Source organism: Thunnus thynnus, chromosome 3, assembly GCF_963924715.1.
Source record: "Thunnus thynnus chromosome 3, fThuThy2.1, whole genome shotgun sequence".
Classification (NCBI taxonomy): Eukaryota; Metazoa; Chordata; class Actinopteri; order Scombriformes; family Scombridae; genus Thunnus; species Thunnus thynnus.
The window spans coordinates 31,570,166-31,592,718 of NC_089519.1; the positions used below are offsets into that span (position 1 = coordinate 31,570,166).

Below are 22,553 nucleotides of genomic sequence, written 5' to 3' on the forward strand. Positions count from 1 at the left end.
GGGAATACAGCAAACACAGTGTGGATTTGTGTCTGTGTGTATTACAGCTGCAATTTTGTTTGTTTGCATGCATGCGAGCATGTGTAACAGCCATGCTTATATTATTTGTGTTTGCCCATAGATAAGGGACAACATTTTCTTCCCAGCTGAGGTAAGTGATTTCTGTGACAGGGAGAAAGAATAAGATTGAAAGAAACGTTCTGTTGTAGACAATCCGCCTTCTTACCTGTCCATTAAGCAGGCATCACATCAGCATGTGGCTGGGCCTGACGTGAATTTATATAACCAACAGAAGAGTAAGAGGGAGAGAAAATGTAGAAAGACAGGGTAAAAAGAGTTAGAGACTTGCTTAATAGGCAAGTCATCCATTCAGGTCTAAATGAAACGTCTTGCTTGGGAAAAGTCGGCGTCATCTGTTTTTTGATCCTGTCTTTAATTCTGTCTCCCTCAGTCTCTCTCCTGCTGTCTCTTTCTATGTCTCTGTTACACGTATTCCAGTCTCGCCTCCCGTGTTACCTTGAAAGAACTCAAAAGTGGATTAAGTATAATTTTCTCCATCAGACTAAGCTCTCTTGTATGATCTCAGCAGAGGGTTTTTCATCTGCCCCCCTTTCATGAACATGATGAACACGAACTCATCTACAGTTGGTGAAAAATATTCAGACTGGAAAGCAGTGAGGCTCCATATTCTCTCATAAAATCTGAAAAGCACAGCAGCAATGCTAGCAAGATAAAAAAAAAAAGTAGCATGCTCTTTGAGTTGTCTGTTGCTAGTTTGGCTGTTTTACTGTTGTTTCACTACCTGTGAGATGTTATGCAAGCTAATGTGACGAAAAAGTAATTCAATTTTGATAAAAACTGTAAAACTCTACGTTGTTGTTGTTCTTACCATCGATATGGTGTGATTTTTAGCAGCTGTTAGCTTTGCTGTCAGTTTGTCAGTCAAATATGCCAAGAGGATGATATGTATCTCATCATGATACCCTGGCTTTTCATTTTATGAAATGTCAATCAAAAATGCGAATATTCCATGCTAAAATGCTAATTACTAGCATGTTAACACTATAAGAGTTAGCATTATAAGAGTTAGCACGCTTACTCTGAGCATGCTAGGAGTTGCTAACAGTTAAGCTTCACATTAGCATTTATGTATTTATTTTAGTGGTTAGGATTTAAGAATAGTAAATTGTAATTTATTTATTTCAAATTGTCATGAACCAAAAGGTTCCCAGCCTGCATGGGCTTACAAGACACTACAAAACATAACAATCAAGAGCAACAACATAATGAGAGCGAAAGAACAAATATTATACACCTACATAAATGTCAATCAGTGTCAAACCAAAAATGAACACAATCCTGCTTCTTAGACATTGCAGCTGTAAAACATAATTTAGGCATATCTGAGGCACAGACTGTGAATTTAACACATAAGTGCTCTCATACGCTGTTGGTAAATATTTAACACAACCTGAGCTAAGTGAAACACTTTGCCTGTAAACAGGTACTGAGGTCTATAGTCATCAGATATAGAAGACAAATCAAGATATTCTACAGACAGTAGAGCAAAAGTGTATCTCATTTTTGAGCTCTCCCAGATTGCACAGGTGACACTGTCTGATCTGGTCCACCACCAGAGGCAAGATATCACATCTCAGCTGGGCACAGACAGACATCTGTGCTCTGGTCAGGTTAGGGGTGGTGTAGTGCTCAGGGTGGTAAACACCCTTAACAGTGTGTTCTCAACACAAAATTTCTTCTGACCATTTCTGTTTCAGACAGTATTGTTTTAATTTAACTGACACAACAAGATAATGTATTTCTATATATTGTATATATATATATTGAAGGTCTGCCTTGCCAAATATTATTTGAAAAATCCCAATAGATTTTTTTTTTTAGTAAGTCTTTTATCAGGTATGTTGATTAATCTAGTCCACAGTCTCAACATGTCACCCTCATGCTGTACTTCACATGGCTCCCATCCTGTCACTACATACTGCAAGTCTTGGGGCCGTTTTATGCACACATTTTGATTGCTTACAATAACCCCAGACTCCTGCACCATAATCTAAAATAGGACAGACACAAGATTTATACAATTGCATATAGCTTTTATAACCAAGATCCCTATATAGCTCAACCTTATTAAGGACAGCTCCTAGTGCTCTACCTGCAGAGTCTGATAAGGCTTTTATTCCTTCTTCAAAGGTAAGATGGTCGTATAAAGTAAGTCTTAAGTATTTGTTTTACTCAGTGTATGACAGAGCTGTTGAACCAAAATGAATTACTTTGTTTATTTGATTTTCTTATAGAGGTCTTAAAAAGGTCTTAAAATTGACTAAATAACCTGACTGTAGTAGCCTGTCTTTCACAGAGCTGCCGGTGTGTACACTTCACACACTCTCACCATTCAATCAAATCACTGTACTGAATGAAAGTAAGTATGAGGGAATCGAGGAGTGTGTGTACTTGTATGTGTTTGTCCTTGTTACTTCACTAAAATGAAAAGGCTTGTATTGACTAGATCCATTTTCTTACATTTTGAGTTCAGATTGAGTGATGCTGTAGATTGATCCACAAGTGAAATCCTCTTTTAGTTTATGAATACATTCACTCCACTCCCAGAACTTATCTGCATTTGTGTGCATGTGGACTTTTATGTAATGTAAGCACGAGGGATATTGACAAAATTTGGTTTAAGACAGAATTAAAAATCATAGTTAGACCTACAGTTATGAAATTAAATAGAAAAATGAAAGGAAATCCTTAAATCTACCTCGCCCATTATGTAAACAATAAGCAAATGAATACTGAATGAATAACAAATAACAAAATAACAACAACAAGAAAGGAACTCAGATGTATGCTAATATTAGACAAATATATGATGATATTTATGTAGGCATATTCTAAAACAAACCTACATCTTCAGAGTAAATTCTGATCATTTTTCTCATAGTTTTAGCCATCATTGCTATTGGCTTGAAGATGGAGTAAATAGAGCACCGCCATGACAGTCACACAGGCTTTTAATACACCCATAATGAAAACAATTTAGAGGGTTTAAACAGGAGATTTGTTAAAAATGTCTCAAGTTGTTTTGGCACTTGAGTTTCTGTTGTAAAGTATTATCACAATCATTAGGAATGATAGCCAAAACTTTAAAAACACACAAGTAGTTTTTTTCATTCATTCAACCTTTATTTAAACTTGAAGATCATTTACGACATGTCCTCATTTACAATGATGTCGAGTGTACAAAACAGAACAATTACACACAAAAAACAACCAACGAGAAAGAAAACAAACAATAACAGAACACAGATTAAAAGCAGTTACGTTCAAGAGCGGAGTGGTTTGTAATCATGGTTTTAAATTGAACTATACATACAATTGTGTCAAGTTTCAATGTATGTTGCAAAGTGTTTCAGGTGTGAGCAGCACAGAAACTAAAAGCAGTTTTCCCAAATTCAGTGTTTGCATGCAGGACCTTGAACATTAGCCAATCATTTGAAAAAATTGAATTTTGACCATAGGACCAGTTCAATAAAGAAGAGTTGCCATTCAAAACTTTATAAATACATAGGAACCAATGCATGTCACATCTTACAGCTTGCAGTTAGAGATGCCCACCCAACCTTTTCATACAGAGACGATGTGTGGAATAACGGTCACTGGTAATAAATCTTAGTGCGGAGTGATAAACTAAATTGAAAATTGGCTATATGAGACTGATCAGGCAGTCACCAGTCATGCCCGCTCAGCTGAAAACTGACCGATTTCGATTGGTGGCCGATCGATTGGTGCATCTGTAATTGTGTCAGTTCAGGGTGGTAATATGTGAACCACTCTCTACAATACCTCTGGCTCTAGAGAACAGCATATAATTAGTCTTGTTTGAATTCAGAACTAGTTTCAAATTAAAAAGTGCATCTTGTCAAATTTGTCAAGGGCTTGATGTAGGATTTCAGCAGCTGAGTGTGTAAAATCAGCAAAGCAATACAGAACTGTATCATCAACATAAAGATAGGCATTATAATTTGTTATCAAGGATGTAATATTGTTAATATAAATTGTGAAGAAGATAGGACCCAGTATTGAACCTTGTGGAACCCCCTTTGACAGTGGTAAAAATACACATTGATCATTTCCCTAGATTACACATTGCTTTGTATGAGATAGATAGTCCTGAAATCATTTACAGGACTTATAATCAAAACCAATATCACATAGCCTCTGTAGGAGCATAGCATGATCAACAGTGTCAAATGCTTTTGTTAGATTGATAGAAAAAAAAAGTCCACACAATATTTCCCTTTGCCAACAACAGATACAATATCATTTATAACCAGAGTAGTAGCAGTGACAGTACTGTGCCTAACTCTGACACCATGACTCCAGGACTTTAGCAAAACAGGACAGTTTGGAAATTGGCCGATAGTTATTAAGATCATTTTTTATCATCGCCCTTATGCAGTGGGACTACTGTACATGTGCAGATTTCCAGACCTGAGGGACAACTCCACTAGAGATAGCAAGAATAAAGATATGTGTAATTTGTCCACAGAGGCGGAGCTAGACTCTTAGCACAGAGGGGGCGGAGCATCCTCAAGGGGCCCTTCTGATAAAGTCATTTTACAATTCACAGCTGTAAAATAGTTGATATGTCCTATCCTATCCATAAACACCAATTGTCACTTATTGGGCCAGGCAAGCCTACTGTTTGTCTAAGAAAACATACAGTGAAGCCACTTTATCAGACATCATCTTCAAATGTTTCAACACCAAGGACAGCACATGGTGCTCTATGTGCATCGATTGGACTGAGTTGGACTTTTTCATTTTTTGCCAAAACCAAGACACCCAAACATACTTTATTCAAAATATTCAACTAAACAACAAAATGCATGTTCTGTCAGGCCGATTGGGCCCAAAGTGTTCCCATTTGTAACTGGAGAGAACTGTGGGCTCGGGGCAGCCGCCACCTCTGCCCCCCTGCTTATTTGTCTAGCAAGCACAGAGCACAGAGCTTTAAAAAAGGATCTAGTTTGTCCTCTCTAGTTGCTTTCATGCAATTGATAGCTACAGTTTTAGAAGGGCCCATGAGCCAAGGGCTTGTTATTTAGAGCTGATCCTGACTACACCATATCAAACAGATTTCCGGCAGCAGTGAAATATGTGTTTAAAACATGGCAAATCTTTGATGTCTTATTTATTAAGCTGACATTAAACATAACATGAGGAGGAATAGATGTAGAGGATTTGTTCTTATTTATATTTACTGCTTTCCAGAATTTTGACAGATTTGTGGAAGTGCTAGAGATTAACTCTATGTAATAATTGGCTTTTGCTTTTCTCAGGGTGGATGTGCATTTATTTCTGAGTTGTCTAAAAATCAGCCAATGGGCTGCTTCACGCCTTGCTAAAGCCTAGACTTTGTCCCTTGCCTTGAACATCATGTTCATCATCAAGTTTTTAAAAATGCGTATGTTTATCAGTGATAGTAAATAATGAATCTGTAAGAATTCCAATGTCAGTTCAACATAATTTATTTCACATATGTGATGTATATTACTGTCAGCAAGGTCACTGAGGAAAGCCTGTTCATTGAAAGTTTTTTAAATTTCTTTTGATAACAATTTTAGAGCTTGATCTTTCCAGTCTAGCTTTTATTACATAAACTAGAGGACAGTAGTCACTAATGCCAAGTGCAAAAACTCCAGAGGCAGTATTTTTGTCCTTCATATCGGACAGAATCAAATCTGTCAATGTAGATTTTGAAGGGTCCTTCAGATTTGGTCTGGTCAGCTCATCAATCATCTGTGACAGATTGAGGTTGTCAGACATATCTTTTAAACTATTTGAATCGTTTGTCAACCAGTTTAGGTTAAAGTCACCAAGAACCAGCATCTCTGAGTTATTGTACTGAGAAAGTAAGTCTGCTAATTTGCTAATTGCACTAGAGACAGCTGAGAGTTGTCTGTAATACCAACCACATTAATTGAATTATTACTAGAAAAGCTAACTTTTAGAGAAATATATTCAAAAGAATGAGGTAGCCTATAATGACAGGATTTAAAACAGTAACAGATAAATTTGACCTCACATAAATAGCTACACCAACCTCTCTTCCAACTCTGTCTATTCTGTACGAGTTATAGTTATTTAGGGAAACCTCAGAATTATGTATACTCTGTTTAAGCCAGGTTCCTGTCATAACCAGGATATCGTGGTCAATCTGTGATACAAGAGTTCTCAGGTGATCTAATTAAATTGTTTGCATAGACTTCTAGTGTTTAAATGCATCAAACCCAGGCCATTTCTGGATTAAAAACATGTGGATTAAATAAGACTTTCCTAGAGTCACAGCAGGGCCTACTCAACAATGGCAACCTGGAGCTTGTTTGGGATTTGGGTTTTATTATTATTAAATTTTCAGGGTTATAATAACTTGTACAGGAAATAGGCAGATGGTGTTAACAAGGGCTATATCTATTGTTAATCATTACTGGAGTAGTATTTGCATGCACGGAATTTTCATGTTTAGGATATGGACGGAGCCCAGGAAGGTACAGTCAGCTGCACTCACTGAATGTAAGGAGGTAAAAGCCTTACAGGAGTACAAAGTTTGTTCAATATTGGTTGATAAAAGACGCCTTCCTGGAAACGATGGAGGCTGTCTGGTTTAAAAAGCTGAGGCCTATCTAAAAAAAAAAAGGCAGCAAAGTTATTGACAAAGGGGATATCTCTGCTCCGACTATTGATTTTTGATGTCGTTGACACCAACAAAATCAATGACTGGAGAGGCAGAGTTATGTTCAATCAGCTGCAGAGCAGTCAGTGTAATGTCCTTTACGCAAGCACCTGGATAGCAGAAAGTCCAGTCACCGCGCACTGCCACGCGCCAGACCATAGAGGTGCCAACAACAAGCACTGAGGGTGGGCACCGTGCCTGGTTGTGCACGCCTGACCACCTGGGGGTACGGTGGTGGTGAGATGGAGCCCGACGCCAAGACATCCATTGCTGAACAACGGCTGCTCCTGTCAGCACAGGTGATCAAGGCTGGGGATCCTGGCACTTGGTCCACTGAGAGTTAAACTGGTAGAAGGCAGACGGGACAGTAAAAGGTGGGAGCATGCCTCCAGTGGAGTAAACTCCTGTAGACTCAGGATGTTAAACTTGTTGGCCAGCGGGAGGTCCAGATAGGCACTTTGCAACATGTTTACCCTTGCGGGCTACAGACCCATGCTCTAGTTTACGTGGAGTCAAGCTCACTGGGGCCTTCACTCTACCCACGCTGATGAGAAACCGTTCCTTTACTGAGATGTGACAGAGAGTAGATGTTGCCACTGTTTTGGGCTTTGCTCCCAGGAGAACCATGGATCCTCAGTTTAGGCTGAAAAAGCCCCAGGCTCTGGCACTCCTGTGGTGATGGAGCCAGTCCACGGAAGAGTGGGATTGTTGTCCGTGGTCGCGTTCCGCTTACAGCAGCCAGAGGAGCCCAGGACTGCAAGGCATTTTGCCTGGGCCGTGGCGACAGTGGAAAATTCCAGAATTAGCTTGTCTTTGTCTCTGAGCTCGGCTCCCAGACAAGCAATGCTTTTCTTCAGCAGACTGTAAGGTGACAAGATCCACACTCAGCCTGGTGGTCATGGCACAGGCCCAAAGACTGGGCCTGCTGTGATGAATCAGCCTCCGGTGTAGGTTAATAGTTGAGGTGGTGACAGAAAGCTGAAATTCTCCCACACTGCTCATAGGTGTATGGTTTTACTTGGGCCGACGGTGCTCCACAGTCAGCCTCCCACAGCCAGGACACCCTTAGCGCTCGCTATACAGGAGATATCCTCCTCTCCCAGACAGCCGGATTTAGATACTTATGTAGCCTGCTTTTCAGAGCTCCCCGTCTCTATTCATTCTCTAACCACTCACAGTCAGACAGATGAGGCTGAGCTTGAGAATAATCAGTATAGCTGTAGTGATATGAGTAGAAAGTGAAAATCTAACGTAACAGTTCAGTGAACCACAGTTATCTGGGAGAAGATTTTAGGGCACTGAAAGAATCAAGGAGTATAACTTGAAAGAAGGAATTTTTTATCATAAGAAAGGTCAAATGGACAGAAATGGAAAGAAAGGGTTCAAGTTGAAGAGCTGATAAAAGGAAGAATGAATGAGTACTTATTAGAAAGAGGTCTAAAGAGAGAGGAGTGCTGTAGGCAAATAGTTTTTTGGAAAGAAGGGTTTGTCGGTTGTCAGAGCTTACAGGGTCCTGTAGTAGCTTCTGGCTCAGCTCCAGCAGCAGCGACAGAGAATTGTGATTCACCAAGCGATTCGACACTTGTAGGAACTGCTAGACTAGAAACTGCTAGACTGACGTTAAAGTTATCACTCCCATGTACAGTCACACTTGCAATGATACGAACCAACCAATCAAATCACAAAACAGGCAGCAAAGGTCAACGGTTATCAACACCTGTGAAAATATGATTTCATAGTTTAGTTTTCTTACTCATAAGTCAGTCTGATGTCTTTAGATATTATATACATATTATATTTTTTATTCAATGAATATTTTTCATCAAAATATATTGGGGGAGGGGAGGCTTAGGGGGGGTTCAGCCTTTTACAGGGGGAGCTTAAGACCCCACTAGCCCCTCCTGCCGCTGTTGCTCAGCTCCCCCCTCCCTTTCCCTATTTCTCTATCACTCTTCTTCATCCATTCCCTTCTAGACAGTAAATCATTTGTAGTTATCATTGTGTTAAATCATTTTACAAAGGCAGGGAGAGGCTGTCGGTGGGTGAAAGTGGGATAGTTGGCAATCAACATTAAAAAAAGAAACACCTCTGGCTATTTGCAGATCAAACTTTAGTCACTCTGCGCTTAATACAAATGGCTGTCTGAAATAATGTTGCCATTTATCTCCTGTCTGTCATTCGCACATCACTTTTTTTTTACTCATATGCTCATTTTAGTGTAATTGCTAGGGTCTTTTTCTCTGCTTGTAATCCATAATGCACACCCACAATGCCTATTTCACAGTTGTTTTACCCGGTCGTTGTGAGAAAACAAAGACAAAACATCATGCCAAGAATTGTTTTAGAGATAGAACAGAACTGTTTTGCAGGTGGTGGATATTGCTGATTGAAGGACCATTTATATTAATGACACTAGACTTAGATATTAGAAACACATCTTAGTATTATACAAACTCAGTATGCTGTAATACAACAGTCTGCAAAATAAGTTGAATCAACACCTCGACAACAACTAGAAATGTTTCAGCAAAACAAGGAACACTTATTTTTTGATGTATTTTTGTATAGTTTTGACTACCAAAGCAGCACAGTTTTTAAAATTATACATGCATTAAAAGAGCAACACGTTTCCTATTGGAGTTGATCACTAATGTATAGCAACTGCTATATGTAAGTCCAGTATTCGCTCACCTTTTGGTCTTGGTGTTGTCAACCACTAGTTTGCCTTCATGTCATTCAGTGCTGGGCAAGTTGCATACAGTTTTGCGCATGATGTATCAGCTCATATCTCAGGAGTTATTGGAGGGTCACTTTGTTGATATTATCTGGCAAATCAACATAATGAAGTGAAACCAGCTAAGCAAAGTGCAGAGCTGCAGACTTCGGTGTTGTGTTGATTCTCTCTGCACTATTACCAATCCCCTCATATTGCAGGGAGTCATTCTAATCAATTTTAATGATAGCAGTTGTGTTTCAATCTGTTTTTTCTTTGGATTTTCTTTGCTGGATGGGTGGACCAGAAGAAAAAGCTGTATTATTTAAACTGTTGGAACAGGAGAAGGCTAGAGGAAAAAAATCATTTCCACAACAACATTCTCTATGTAGCTACAACAAAAACATTATCTTATTGAATATTAACAATATTACTACCCAAAGGATACAGCCCTGCCATTATGTTGAGAGTGGTGGTTAGGCAGCACTTGTAAACCTAGTTTACTGACTTGGAGAAACCAGGACAAACTTAGTGGCAAAAAAACCTTACAAACAAATACTTTAGATGGAACTGTGTTTTCTGGTTCTACATAGTTTTACCCTCCCTGTGAAATTGCTATTTGTTTTTGCTAAATTGTACATTTCCACACTTAATTGACTGAAAAGTTGCATAAGAAATAAAACGTCAAGGCAAACACGTCACGGTCTGTGGTTTCTCCTCCATAACTTTGTACAACAAAACAGTTTCCATCAGGGAGTACTGTCATTGTATCCACATCTGTGTGAATCCACTGATGCTGGGCTAAAAGTGAGGAGAGAGCGGAGTGCGGAGCTGTGAATATCATGTTAACCAGCGCTCAGGCAGAGACACAGACGAGTTCATTCACATAGAGAAGGGATAATCACAGCAGCATGGGGGAACGGAATAATGGAGATCATTTCAAAGGTAGAAATGTAAAATGTTGCTCTCCACATCGAAACCTATACCTGTGGATCGGAAAGAAGGGTAGAACAGGAGGGAGATCCAGGGAGAGATAAAGACAGAGAGAGAGGAGTAGGCTGTGCAAAGAGAAACAGAGCATGTGGAGTAAATATATATCCTGCTCCAAACCAAATCTGATAGCAAGGGAAGGTCAGATTAATAGCTTCCAATTCACTTTCAGTCACCTCTGTACCAACACATGTGGCCCTCTGTGCCACTGGCATTATTACACACACATACTCTCACATTCACAGATATATCCAGGTGCATACACACGATACAAGAGGCTATCAAAGTTTGTGTTAATCTTTTTCAATGTACTCTTGCATTTTATGAGTGGTTCCATCCAAGAAAGCACACAAAGCCTCCTTAAAATTTGGTCATATGCTGAAATCAGATTGATCCGTCTGTCCTTTACCCATCTGCTCTTCTTGGAGTGATACTTCTAATGAGCATTCCCTTGTTAAATCCCCTGGTCATGTGATACAATGTCTGGCCGCTGATTGGTTTGGCTGTTAGCAGCAGTTAAACGACATCTGACTGTAATGGGCCATTTGGATGAGACCTTGGCACTAAAATTATATGAAATTCAAGGGTGGCATGCATACATCAAGATAACTAGACTTCTGTTGATGAGGTGTCTGTGTGGAGAGGTGGTCATTTACACCGGGAGTGGGTAATGGATATTATATTATGTTGCTTTTTCCCCAAGAAAAAGGCAAATTGATTGTCGAATTAGAGACGAGAGAATAGCTGTGGGTGAAGTGATACGATGATGATCGGAATAATGCAGCTAAACTGGACTATCCTTTACAAGCTGTCTGCTCAACATATCAATTTAATTGCTGAATACATTTTCTGGCAGCTGCCGTAGCTGTTACCTTTAATGATGGCAATTGCAGAGCATCTTGCCAGTGAATTGTGCTTACAGTGCACAGGTTTTGCCTGATCGGCTACACTGTCAATCCATTGTTGAATTCACCATGGAAGGTAAATAATGGATGGTTTCTTCCATCTTCGAATTGAATATATTATTTATGTTCAATGTTTGTGTTCAATATATTGAACATAAATTATGTTATATTGTCTTGTGTTTCTTAGACCTGTGAAGCCTTTTGAGACTGTGAATGTGTGAAGTCTATAACTTTTTTATTATGACTTGACAAGTTCTGGTTGGGCACTATAGATTGATATGCATGAGCTTCGCCGCTCTTGCTGTTGTGCTCGGAAAATATCTATGCAGCCTCTATTTGCTGTGGTTTAATTATTTATTTGTTTTTTTTAATTCTAGAGGTTCTCAAAGTTTCCCTGTGGAGTTTGTGATGCTATGTAGTGCTATGGTTTTTTTTTTATGAGTTGATCCTCATTGTGTTTGCCTCGTGCACACACACAAGGACGTACATGCACACGCACATGCACATGGGTAATGCAATACACAGTCCTACAACTCTTTTCACACTATTCCACTGATCTAAAAGTGGTTGTAATGTGCAGAAAAAATGCAGCGATGTGCCAGCAAAGGCAGGGAAGAAGAAGACTGCAAGCTAGTAAATGGATGTAAGCAATGCAGGATTTAAAATACTTAAAAAAGTTTATATTTTACACAAATACTGTATTTTATGAGGATGGAAATGATTCAACACATTTGTTAGATCAACACACAGTGAGTTTTGGTTAGTAACAATGAATGTAAAGAAAACTTTTTTTTAACAGGACAATATTAATTTTTAATTCACATCAGGGTGTTAAAAATGGAACAAGCCCGTTGATAGTTGGAAATGTTCACATGGTTGTTATACTTGTATGTACTTGCTGTTAGACTGGTATAGTTTTTACTCATAACATTGGTTGGTTTTTTCTTTATTGTTCTGAACCTGCCTCCGAAAAAAATCAGAAAATTGGCTTGACATCCGCACAATGTGTTGTTGAGATTTGGAAGGCATATTATGAAAGTGTGTAACCTACCATTAACCATAACACTCCTCTCTGTTTAGACCCGCAGAGACAGTAATGTGTATCTTTGGAGAACCATAATTCCATCCTTTCTTGTAATTATTCCTGCATGTCTTGACTGCATATTTCCACTTGTTGCATTGTATTTCTGAGGCAGGTGACAAACAGTGATACGACATCAAATAGATGCACGTAAATGATACGCTTTGTACTTGTGACTGCATGGGTCTCTCTTTACATATTCCCAACAGTGAAATCTAAGAAGAGACAATAGATCACATGTGGGCCATCCAAATCAGATCCACTGATCTGATTCAGTGACTGATGAGCATCATAGCTGTACTCTGGCATCTTCAGCCTTTTATTGGCTGGAGGTTGCAACATTAGTTTGTTATAATTTGCTGAAACTTTGAGGAATGACGCTAGTCACCACTTCATTTCAGCTTTCAAAATTACAGTTTGGACACCTAAGGGGGGAACCACAATTGTTGCCCAAAACTAAATAGCATATTTTTTACTGATTGACCCAGACGAGGACTTCATCAGTCAAAGGAGATGACATTTTTACTGTTGCCGTAATTTTCATTGTGCCTGGTGCTAAATTGATTTATTGTTGAGCTTCTGCCCATGTAAAGAAACAACAAATCATAGCTGTTTTGTTGCAGACTCAGGTCTGATCGAGATGTTGATGAGGTCATTATTTGACTGCTATTGAAAACCTTATTTTTATGGTAATAAACATTTTTCTATACAAAGACTGGGTTTATTTTCTGCACCGGTTGTAATGAACTATTTTAATCTATAGATTTAGAATAACAGTCTATATATATATACTATATATACTGTACATTTTAATATATGTTCACAACAATGACCACAGCAGGCAAATAGTATGGTCAGTGTTTCTACCTATAGAAAAGGATACGGGTTGTAGCTGTGTTGCCGGAGGGAATAGAACTGACAGCTATTCTCCCTCGTTGGGATACTCCTGTCTCATAGCTGGACATGCTGCATGGACAAAGAGTAAACTTATTTATGAAGACATGTTGGGGAAGACAAAGCTGAAGCTGTTGACAGCTGGGGAAAAAAAAAAAAAAGTCATTTTCTGTCTTCATCCCCTTTGTTTCCTCTACATAATTAGTGTTTCCATCCTTCTGGTGCTCTACATCATTTCCTTTTATACTCCCGTTTTCTCTTGCTGTCTTGCTGTTTCTTTGGCTTTCTCCCGTGCTCTCCCAGGCACAGTGCTTATGCTAATGCAGGTATTAATCATTATGCTAATGTCACTGTTAATCATTATGCTAATGTCACTGTACCTACCTGTCAAACTGGTGGAAACGCTGGAATACAGGAACTTAGTCGTGTCCTCTTCTCTTCTGCTTACTCCATTTTCCAGTCTGATTTATCTTCTTTTATTTCTGCTGCTTTTCCATTTCATCCTGACTAAACTGCAACAAAACGATATTGCTGGCATGGTTCACAAATTTAAATTGCAGCTGAAAAGTCAAAAAAAATGAGATTCAAGCCAAAATATACATATTTTATCTCTTCACCAGGCAGTTCTGCTCTGATAGCTGGTTTACTCATCTATACAGTATACCACTTCCCTCTCTTGCTCTCGCTCTCTTTCATCCTGTATTGTTCCCCTCACAGCCTCCCTTGTCCTCCTCTCCCTCTCCTCCCTTTGAAATGTTTTCTGCCACATGTTGACAGAGAAGTGTGACGCAGATAGGGAATAGGCACCCATGAGGAAATCCCATTGATGGTGTGTGTGTGTGTGTGTGTGTGTGTGTGTGTGTGTAGAGGAGTATGTGTGAGTCAGATTATTTTCCGAAAGCTTTTTGTCCATGCCTATACATTCACTCATGTGAGAGTGAATAGAGGCATCCGTGTGTGTCTGCCTGTGCACTCATGCAAGTTTACACAACTGTGTGTATATGTGTGAAATACAGAAAGAGAGAGTGTGTATTTGTGTGTGTGAGTGACTGACTGAGGATGGCCAATGTGTGTTTATGTGTGTATAGTATGTTTGTATGTAATGCATGTGCAAAATAAGTTATTTATACTCAGTGGTTTAACACTATGGTGTTTTTGCACTGTAATTTAGAGAGATAAATTGTCTGTTGAAGCATAGTCAGTGCTGTAATGTCTTTATAATATACTATATGTACTGTATACATGTATATTATATGTAGATTATATGTAGCATATTGCTTTTTTATGAAGTTAGGGTTAGATTCTGTAGATGACGTTTTATTCTGTGTCTTTACAGCCTTGATGAGTTACTTATTTGTTGCTATTAGTATTGCTCTCTGTGTTTCATCAGTTGACAATAGGGGAGCAAAATTTACATTTTTCCAAATGAAACTGCCATGGTTTATTAATTTGACTCCTCAGTGATAATTTTCCCATATGGTATAGCATACTGTTTGCATGTTTATCAGTCTGTCTTCACCCTCACCCCACTATCACCCCTCTTCTCTCCCTCTTGTTTCTTTTTGTTTCCATAAGTGTCAATAGCTATTGTTCCAAGACAGAAGCCTGTTATTAGGAATTAAGGTCATCAATTCACAGTGGGATATTGTTTGGCTGTAATCACTCCCTGATCATTACTATGCCATGATGAGCTAGAATTACATTAAGTGTTATATATCTAATTTGGACTGTTGAATTTACTATATTAACTCTCTGCTTTTTTAAAGAGACGTACGCACACAAAGATATAAGAAATAATGAATCCATGCAGGACATGGGTGTGTAAGGTATCATTATTTTCACAGTATCACCTTTTCTCTAAGCTATGACATAACTCTGAATTAGAATTGTAACAATAATGTCCAAGATTTGGCCATTAAAGTAGTGGAAATTAATGATTGGCCCAAAAAGGGAAGGTTGTACTTAATTGCCTCTAGTACAGTTTAATCTAAGAATGTTCAGGAGTGCATCATAAAATCTTCTATTTACTCTTACAAATATTTTAATACAGCCTATTCATCAGCTAAATATAATTTTTCATCTTAAAATATTGCAGAATAATTGTGTTTTTGAGGACGGAATAATCCAGTTTTACTTGTTGTGTTACAAGCAGCAAAGACAATAAGTTATTTTGGAATGAACAACTTCATACAGTATATTCTGCACGCTTCACACCGTCTTTTATCACGGCATTGGCAGATCCTATTTCGCTGAATAGACAATTTGTTCCTCGGCAGAAGCTGCAATTCATTTTAATGGTCAACCTTTCCCCAGTTAACTCTTCTGTTACATCTATAAGTCTCACTTCTTGCAGCAGTTACAGTCAGTACCGGCGATGGCACAGACAAATGAGATTGCTTAATAAAATGTCTGAGTACAAAAGTACCTTTTTTTGTTTAATTTGCTGACTCTTATTGGTGTGAGTGTGGGGGTAACCTCTGTAGGAGTGGGCTAGAGACACAGACAGAAGTAGAAATATAAAACTGATTTAAAATTGGTTACCCAGAGTAGTGATTTATTTCCTCTGTCTATGCTTTTTTAAAAAGTAATGGTGCTACCTTTAGCCTTTCAGCATTAATTTTGATCTCCACGCTGCATTTTTCATTTGATTTGTCTGAGTTAGATTTGGTGGAGAATCTGTTGGGTTGCTTTATGGCACCAGACATAAAAGGTCACTTTAATGAAGCTATTGGTGGCAGTGGCAGATAATGGAATCAGTTGAAGTGAAATTGGTTAGTTTCCCACTAAAGTGAAAGAGTAAACAATTGATGAAAGACGCAAAAGACCAAAAGATAGTCGCAAAATCCTTCTATCTCATCTGTAGTTTTGTTGTTTCTATTAATTATAAAGTATTAGCAGTTAAATTAATTATACCACATTTATCTGCATTTTTTGCAGGTCAGATGGTTCTTTACGCCCTCTGTCACCCATGACCCCTCAATGCCTTAAGGTGGGATAGAGTAAAGCAAAAACAGTTCTTTTTACCCTCTTATCCACCGCTGTCTTGGCTTAACATTTCACCAACCTCATCACAATTTCATGGATCAATTTTATTCCATCTTTTCCTTGGCCTCTCACGGCCTCACAGTCCTCTGCAATGTAGCTCACCCTATTGTGCTCAACATCATCTATAATATTTAGGCCTTCTGTCTAGAGGAACCGGTCAATAATTCAGTAGTGGGATCAATAGTTCTCTGTGACATCAGGTGGATTGTATTGATTGAGAATGGATAGAAGTTTGGCTGGATTTTTTTGTATTCCTGTGGGATTTTGTCAGGGGATTACTGAGCTTTGTCTATTGAAACACTGTCTTAGTGAAGTTATTTAATTGAACGGTTCCTCTCCTGTTGTGATGGCTAACATCTGACACACATCTAGAAGAAGACTTTGAATGAAGACAAGTAACTAAATGTTGTTCTGTGCACATTTTTAGTCATATAAAACTTGTGCTATCCACAAACCTATAGATAAAAGAAAAAATAACTAAATGGAAAAAACAAAACAAAGTAAAAACAAACAAAAAATCTCAAAATCTCTTTGCACCTATCTTGACATCCTGCTACTCTGACTATTACTTAGCCTATATATAATTTGAGTTGACATGAGACTATTACTAGACAAGATAAATACAGCATGTGTAATTCTAAAATTGGTTTTGCCAACACTGCTTCTCCATGTCTACACTCAGGAAAATTACTGATTTTTTGGAGTTGTGTACATTGCTGCTTGTGCTTTTTCTCTTGCTAACTAGCTAACTTGCAGCTGTTAACAGCAAACATTATGCTAGCTATTTTTTATAGCAAACAACAAACCAAATTAGTGCTATGCTAAGTCATAAAAAGTACTGTATTATTTCATTTGACATTGGTTATTGTAGTTTATAAAGACAGCTGTTAGCCCACACTCTTCAGGAGCTGACTTTAGCAAATCCAGGAAAGTCAAGCTACTAACCGTCAGCTAATTATTAGCTATCAGCTAGCTGTTGGTACCGCTGGCTCAAATGTAGAAACAACCACAGCCACTAAGAATTAGAGAGCAACTGATGCTTCTGTAACTTGATGATGTGTTTAAGTATGAACAGCAATGTAAAAAAGTGTCATGTCTAATGCTTACAGGGTTGAGGAAAGTAGCTAATATTGGAAAAATGGTAATTAGTTATCAGAGACAATATGGGGATGGATGTTGCTTTAACTAACACTTTCATGCAGTTTGGACCCTAAATGTCTTACTCAAACAGATGTTTTTTTTTTTTTCAGTCTGTCACTGCCAGTCATCATCATTTGATTATATATATATATATATATATATATATATACATTTATATAATGGACTGGATGTTTAGCTTTTGGAGGCAAATTTTCAGTTTTAGTTTCAGTTGACATCCGATTTATACACCCTGCCCATATTGGAGGGACATGATTCAGATGGAAAATCAGCAAAATGGTCTGACTCACTCGTTTGTAGTGTTTTTCAAATTAATATCACATCATCCATGAACCAACCGTACCTGACCTCCCCCACGCTGGTGTCAGTCCTAATGTGTTTGTTTTTAAGAGAGAGTTAGAGAGTGTGAAATTACAAGACTGCGTGGTTTCTTCACTGACCTTTCACTCATTTGACCCTCTGGCATAACAACATCTCAGAGCTGAAGCTACATTTTGCACTTTAAAAAAAAAGTGCCATTTTTAAGAAGTTCAGCAGATTCATGTCTAACTTGGTGCCAGACAACAAACACGCAATGCAGGAGCCAGTCGAGATGAGATGAGGATCTTTGAAGCCTCTTCTTGCTTCCGTACTTGTGAACAGTAATTGTAATAACTGAAATTGAATGTATGTGGTAGAAATGTATCCATTAGTTTAACAGCTAAACACTTAACTTTAAGTATAGGACGAGTCTGAAAATTACAGAGATGTTGACCCCATATTTTTAATTTATAACTCCTCTCTGTGTGACATATCCTCTCTGCATTTACCCCTTCTGCTCCAGATAGCCACGCGCAGTTGATGTCACGTATTACTGCACTGTCTTCATGCTGGTAGATGCCAATACATATTATTTTCATATTGGCATCGCCCACTGAGCCTGCAGGTGCTGAAATAACACACTGGTTCCTGTAGAGAGATGTGTGTGTCTGTGTGTCTTTGTATCTGTGTGTGTGTGTGTATGTGTGTGTGTGTGTGTGTGTGTGTGTGTGTGTGTGTGTGTGTGTGTGTGTGAATAGGTAAGGGGCCAGGCAAGGTGAGCAGCAGCCTTCAAAGAACCACAGACCCAGTAATTAGCACAGCAGGTTGCTGTATGTGGGGTTATGTGTGTGTGTGTGTATGTGTGTGTGTGTGTGTGTGTGTGTGTGTGCACCAGGATCACTAGCATCACCTCTCTTGTTTTTTTCCCTCTGTTATACCTCCCTCCTTTCAGTCCTTTCATCCCTCGCTTTTACTTTCTCGCACCTCACAGCTGTCTGTGTATCCATGGTGATTATAGAAGTCAGGAAGTCATGGTGATTATAGAACCCGTGCTGCTGGTTATGAGTTTCCTCAGACCTGCATGTGTTCGTGTGAGTGTGTGTGTGTGAGTGTGTGTGCATGTGTGTCATTTAATATATAACAGTCTCTCTGGCTATCTTCAAAGAACCAAACACCGACTTGGAACTTTTTTCCTGACAACCGAAGTTCACTAGAAATACTTTCACTAGACTCATGTAGTTGTAGTTATAAGGCATTTTTGCAGACTTAAACTGTAAAAAAAAAAGAGAAAAGAAGTTTTTGTTAATATTTACAAGTTTATAAATACATTTTTAGTTCATTAATTAGTCTCAGAGTGCATGCACTTTGCAGCAGATAAACAGTTAAACGCAGACAAAATGTCAGAAACACAAAGCAAGACGTGGTTCAAATTATTAACAAAGAACAGTAGCCTATAAAACAATGCACCCATAATAACTTTTATAGGTGATGTTATATAATTTGATAGCTTATGGGTTAAAGGAGTGTTTATATCTGTTTGACTTCATCTTGAACAAAGGGTAATGAACACCAGAGGGAAGAGGGAGGAATTCATCATGAAGTAGTTGCTCACGATCCAAAAGAACAGTTTTAACCTTTTATAGTTTGTCTGTTACATAACACCGATAAACTCATATGCCTTGCTTACACAGTATTGCCTTTTTAATATTACAGCTCATGAACATGACGGTGATGTTGTAGGTAGATCTAAATACACATCCTGTTTGCATCCCAGTTCCCATCCCCTTAACCAAACCATAGAAGGACAAAACTCCAGTAACACTTGTAGCATAAAGTATAACAACTTTATTGTGAGACCAACACGTTTGCACTTGTGGCCTTTCATCATTATTGATGAAAGACACATGTTATTGAGTTTTTTCTGTCTTCATGGACGCTGGAAAATCTCTGCTTGTTAACCAGACCTTAGCTATACTGTCTTTACCATGACCGTGCTAATCTACCTACCATAGTCATGCTGTTGTTGTTCGGAAAACAAAGGTTTTGCAGACCGGTATGAATATTTTTCATACACGTATGTTCAGTACGAACACATCTCAGCAACTAAAAACATTCTCTCATTGCACACATTAAGTTGGGACAGCTGATACTTTTATCACTTTTATGATTCTCATTTGTAAATTCAGTTTGATTGCATAGCAACTTCAACCTGAAAACATTTGTGAAAGTGTAGAGGACCTTTAATATTTGATAAGATATATTTTTCAGAAATGTGGATCATGATTCTGAGTGGAAAAAGTTGTTTTTATGAAATTAATTGTTTTCACCTCTTAAATTTTTCAAAATGTTCATCTCATCAAGGAAGCAGCACAAGATAACTGAAATAAATTAAAGAGGAAAAATTAAGAAATAGTTTTATTTTCAGGTGTTCAAGTGTTTATGAAGAAGATATTTTTAGGAAAATGGTTATAAAACGCCAACTTTGAAAAGTGAGAAGCTGACACAGACTCACTTGAAGCCATTCTCCCTAGTTTGGTAAATGGCAGTCATTAGTCTGTCATTAACACTCGCCTCCGATGATTGCTATCTGCATGGTGTTATCTTGGGAGCTGTGACTGGCATGTGTTAATGTGTGTGTGTGTGTGTGTGTGTGTGTGTGTGTTCGTACAAGTGCATGCTTGTGTACCTTTGTTCTATGAACCGAAATTAGCAATTTAGGAAGCGCCTCATCGCTACTGAAAGTGATACTTGCTTCTACAGATACCACACTTTGTTCCTCTTGTTAATATCATGAATATTAATGTGTCACCTTGTTATGTCTCAGCTGGATTATAATGATGCCAAACAATACGAAAATACAGGGACAAATCACCCTCAAATAATCATTCTAACAATTTAGGACTAATTGATCCCCCTACACAGAGATGGATGTTAGAGCGATGAAGAAAGAGTTGGGTAGAAAGATACATAGATGTATAAGAAAAAGTGATAAGAATGATACAAAAGGGAACATGAAGAGATGTTGAGTGAAATTATGAGTGAGTGGAGGGTGTAGGCAGAGTGAGAATGAAATGAGTGACAAAAGAAAGTAGTGAGAGGAAGAAGCAGAGCTGCAGGCTTGAGAATCAGAGTACAGTCAGACTTTCCTACAACTCGGATCTCATTTTTTTAGGTTTGGTTGGTTGGCTCTATCGGTTAAAGGATATGGCTGGTGATTTTCTATATTTTTCTTACATTATTATCTTATTATCTTTCTTCTTACATGGTAATATACAATAATTTGTACTGTCTCTTTCTTGTTTCTCGTTCTATCACCGGTAAACGCTGGTCTTAGTATTTTTAGCTCCATCAGTAGTTGTACTGTGTAATTGGTGGTCAGTCTGTTCCTCCACTTCTTGCTCTCAGTTACACAAGCCTGACAGTGCTGGAGGACGGCAATATGGAAACAGTGTGCAACAGTGGTCGTGGGCAGGAGACAAGGGTGCCTTAACATTACTTTAGGCCCTGGGGCTATGCAAGTTTCCACAATGTCCTCCTCCAAGTCTATTTTTGTTGTTTGATGTCTTTATTTTGACATGTTCAAACCGACGTAATGACGTAAATCATGTTTTTACAGAGTGTTGACGCACAGCAGGAGGATTCACTCCTCATCACGTCCACCGCCGCGTCACAGGTAGCTTCCTCTCCTACATTATGTTTAATATGGTTGTTTTTTTTGCTTTCGGTAAGCCCGTGCAATAAGGCACCGTCGGCAGGAGAGGAAACCTGCACACTTAAGGTCTGCATCATATTACTACCATACTGCATCACAGAGAGAAAGAGAGCAAACAAAAAAAAAAGAAAGCCAGCAGGAAAGCACAGAAAATCCCACCAGATGGTCTAAAGGAAGACTCTGTGTGCATGTTTGTGTCTTCTCCTGTCTTACAAGCTATCTATAATTGTACACTGAGTATTTTCCCTGCTCCTTCCATTCCCCATATCTGCCCATCACTGCTAAAAGACACCTCAGTTGGCAGCTGTTGGTAAACTTTATCTATCCCTTTCCATCCCTTCAGGGGTGTAGGTTTGGTTTTAACTTTGGTAGGGACATTTTTTTGTCAGACAGCCAAAATAATTCTTAGTTCTTGCTCTCTATCGTTCTTTTCTCTTTTCATAGGCACATGCGCGCACACAAATACACACATAAAGAGCCTGACTCTGCAGAATGTTTACTGCGCTGAATATGCATTCGCTGACTTGCCTAAAATTGGACTTGTATCATGATTTTTTCTCATTTTTTACATTTTATTGTATTGATAGACTACTTAACTATAAATCTGAGAATAACACAGACTGTTGCAATAAATGTTGCAATCAAATAAATGTGTAGAAACCTGTAGGTAATGTGCTGCACTGTAACTAGCTGCTGTAAGATTTTCAAACCAATCCTATCTTTAAATCATCTTAAAAACTTATATTTATATTATTTTTCATTTAACTCCTGCTCAGCTATTGGCTATATCTTTCAGAGCTCACCTTAGATTCTGCAGCTCACCTATGTGTGTGTGTCTGCTTAGACTAGTGGTGACAGGATTTTCATAATGAAAATGATCAGACCAGTTGGACAAAATGTGGCTAATTTAGCTTATAAATAACGTTCATGTCTTAATGACACATATGCAATAATAACTCTGCTCCTGATGCACTCATGGAACAGGGGATAGTAATATT

At 38.4% G+C, this 22,553-nt stretch overlaps 1 protein-coding gene across 1 annotated transcript in view; it reads left to right on the top strand.

The window, feature by feature from the left end:
* The window catches only part of LOC137180151 (voltage-dependent T-type calcium channel subunit alpha-1I-like), a 223,393-nt gene that overhangs the window by 34,805 nt on the left and 166,035 nt on the right, over positions 1-22,553 (top strand). The gene's annotated exons all lie outside the window — the stretch shown is intronic.